This window comes from Dipodomys ordii, unplaced genomic scaffold (genome assembly GCF_000151885.1).
Source record: "Dipodomys ordii isolate 6190 unplaced genomic scaffold, Dord_2.0 Scaffold364, whole genome shotgun sequence".
Taxonomy (NCBI): Eukaryota; Metazoa; Chordata; class Mammalia; order Rodentia; family Heteromyidae; genus Dipodomys; species Dipodomys ordii.
The window spans coordinates 208,853-212,412 of record NW_012267580.1 but is presented as its reverse complement, the minus strand read 5'-3'; the positions used below and the strand labels follow the sequence as shown (position 1 = coordinate 212,412).

At 41.7% G+C, this 3,560-nt stretch overlaps 1 pseudogene; it reads left to right on the top strand.

The window, feature by feature from the left end:
* The first annotated feature begins 372 nt into the window (after positions 1-372).
* LOC106001686 lies at positions 373-1,761 on the top strand (annotated as a pseudogene).
* The last annotated feature ends 1,799 nt before the right edge of the window (positions 1,762-3,560 follow it).

Below are 3,560 nucleotides of genomic sequence, written 5' to 3'. Positions count from 1 at the left end.
CATCTGCATCCGCTGAGGTCACGTCTGGATTCAATGTGGCCACACCTTTCTCCGCCCATACCCTAGATAAGGCATAGCCCAGGCCCAGATGCCCTCTTTCCCAGCTTTTTCCCAGGTTTTCCCCAGGTTTTTCCCAGGTCTTTCTCAGCCACGTGGAAGGGCAACATGGCCTGGTGCCAGCCAGAACAATGAATAAACCTACCCCTTACCTGAATACCACATGTGTGGTGTTGTTCTTACTCGGCAATCTCTTTTTAAATACCTAACAGTGTATATATACCACATTTTCTTGATCCATTCATCCACTGAGGGACATCTAGGTTGATTCCATATCTTGGCTATGGTAAACAATGCTGTAGTGTCCATCTTCCTTTTTATTAGCAGCGGTGACAGTGGGTCACTGCGATCCTGAGCCATGAAGTTAATAACCAGAGCGGGATCCTTCTGGAGATTTTATTCCCTCAAAGTTGCCCCCAAAGTTAAAGCTGCAGCTGGCCCTACAGGAACACCTCTACAGGCTCAAGACCTTGAGTTCACCAAATTACCAAATGTTTTGGTGATTGCTTCTTTGGAAAATTATGCTCCTGTCTCAAGAATTGTTTGTTCATTAAAGCCAGCAGTAGAAATGAGGACTTCAGCAACCTTGGAACCTCTCATTTGCTTTGCTTGTCTTGCATCTAATTTGACTACAAAAGGAGCTTCATCTTTCAAGATAACCCGTGGAATTGAAGCAGTTGGTGGTAAATTAAATGTGACTGCAACCAGAGAAAACATGACATACCTTGTGGAGTGCTTGCAGGATGATATTGAGATTCTAATGGAGTTCCTGCTCAATGTCACCACTGCACCTGAGTTCAGTCTTTGGGAAGTAGCAGCCTTTCAGTCTCAGTTAAAGATTGACAAAGTTGTGGCTTTTCGGAATCCACAGGCTCAAGTCATTATGAATTTTCATGCTATTGCTTACAAGAATGCCTTGGGTAACTCCTTGTACTATCAGATTGGAAAAGTTACATCAGAGGAGTTACATTTTACCAGTGCAAGAATGGATTTGATTGGAGTTGATGTGAGCCATCCCATTCTAAAGCAAGTAGCTGAACAATTTCTGAACATGTGAGGTGGGCTTGGCTTATCTATTCCCAAAGCTAAATACCTTGGAGTTGAAATTCGAGAGCAGAATGGAGACAGCCTTGTCCACACTGCTCTTGTAGCAGAAAGTGCAGCCATAGGAAGTACAGAAGCAAATGCTTTCAGTGTTCTTCAGCATGTCCTGGGTTCTGGGCCTCATGTCAAGAGGGGCAGCAGCAGCACCGGCCTCCTCCACCAGGCCATCGCCAAAGGAAGTCAGCAGCCCTTTGATGTTTCTGCTTTTAATGCCAGTTACTCAGATTCTGGACTCTTTGGGATTTACACTATCTCCCAGGCTGCAGCTGCTTGAGATGTTATCAAAACTGCCTACAACCAAGTAAAAGTAATTTCTCAAGGCACACTTACCAGTACAGATGTCCAAAATGCCAAGAAGAAGCTGAAAGCTGGATACATAATGTCAGTGGAATCTTCTGAGGGTTTCCTAGATGAAGTTGAGTCCCAGACTCTCATTGCTGGTTCCTATGTGCCACCCCTTACCACCCTTCAGCAAATTGACTCTGTCACTGATTCTGATGTCATAAATGCTGCAAAGAAGTTTATTTCTGACAAGAAGTCAATGTCAGAAAGTGGAAATTTGGGCACTACCCCTTTTGTCTATGAGTTGTAACCTGGAAGCTCTCATGGCAGGGCAGAGAAACATTTTTAGAGAAACCTTTCAGCATCAAAAGTCTTTTAACATGTATCTTTTTCTCAGTGAAGTGAAATACCTTAAGCATAAATACAGGTCATTATCTCAATGACCTAGAGACAATAAAACAATCTGCTTAAGAAAAAAAAGCAATACTGCAGTGAACAAGGTTGTGCTGGTGACTTTAGTGTGGTCTGTTTTGTGGGCCATTGGATAAATGTCCAGGAGTAGGATTGCTGGATTATAGGCAAGCTGTATGTTTAATTTTTTAGGACCTTCCATACTGCTTTCCAGAGTGGTTGAACAAGTTTACATTCTCACCAACAGTATAATAGAATTCCCTTTTGGCCACATCTCCTCCAGCATTTGTTATTGTTAGTTTACAGGACCCTAACTTAATCTCTAGGCCTGATAAAGAAAACAACCACGATCTTCTAAAAAGGAGAATTCTCATCTGATATACTGATATATATCCACACACAGTACTGCTATTCAGAACCACATAAAATTTATGGCATTTGGTTTTGTTTTTCAAGTCTAGGTGACCTTTTCTATCAATCATATATAATTGCATCATTTACAACTTCTACATAAGGGTATAAGAAATCTGCCACAATTCTTTATTTCTATACATAATTACCTTCATTACTTTTTTCTTCTTTTTTTCAAAGTTGTCTTTAAGTAGTTGTACAAAGGAGCTACCATTCAATAAAGCAGTTTATGAATATAATGCATCTTCAACAATGTCACCCCTTTCATCATTGTTTCCTAGCCCTCCCAATACCACTTCTCTCTTAATTTTGTATGACTTCTTTCTTCCCCCTTCCCTCTCATTTATTTTTTCTAACTCTTTTTTCATGTTTACAAATGTTTCTCAAATGTTTCATGGATGTGGATTTCTCTGGAAAAGATACATGAACATGGAATATGGAAGTGAAAATTCAATATGCACTTAAAAATCAAGTCCAGGTGCTCGTGGCTCACACTTGTAATCCAAGCTGCTCTGGAGGCTGAGCTCTGAAGATTATGATTCCAAGCCAGCCCAGGAAAGAAAGTCCGTGAGGCTCTTATTTCGAATAACCCAGAAAAAAAACCCCAGAAGTAGAGCTATGTCTCAAGTGATAGAGTGCTTGCCTTGAGCAAAAAAAAGCTAGAATTGACATCACCCAGGTCCCGAGTTCAATCCCAGTACCAGTACAAAATAAAGTCTAGTAGACATTGGTCAACATATCTCCAAGGAGGGGACAAAAATATTACTTCTGGGAGCAGTACTGGATATTATTTATTGTCCTCTTCACCACTGATTTATAAATCATTGATCGGTCCCTTAAATAGTTGACTCCAGTTTGATGAGAAAATGAATCTTTTCATGTTCCATGAGGGCCCAGAGTTGGTTATGTCTGGAAATCTCAGAGGCCTCCTCTGGGGACTGGTTGAGGAGAGATCAGGACAGGCACAAGGCCAGTGGAGGATGACAGAGGTGTAGCAGTTATGTGAGTGCTTACTCAAGGTACTCTCCAGCCCTGAGGGTTATGTTAGAGTCAGTGACGTTTTCTAGAGGAACACATGCCTGGAATGAGTGAGGAAAGAAGTTAGTGAGGTCAAGAGTGAGAAAGAAGAGTACTGAAAGCAGGAGACCAGGCAACTGAGATGAATTTGTCATGGGGCAAGTGAATACATCCAAGCTTCCCCTCTGTGCACTTGTAGAACCTAAGTGTAGCTACTAGGGGGCAGCACAGGAATAGAAAATTGGGTCCCAAGAAGACCTTTAATTCTGAGGCCAAAG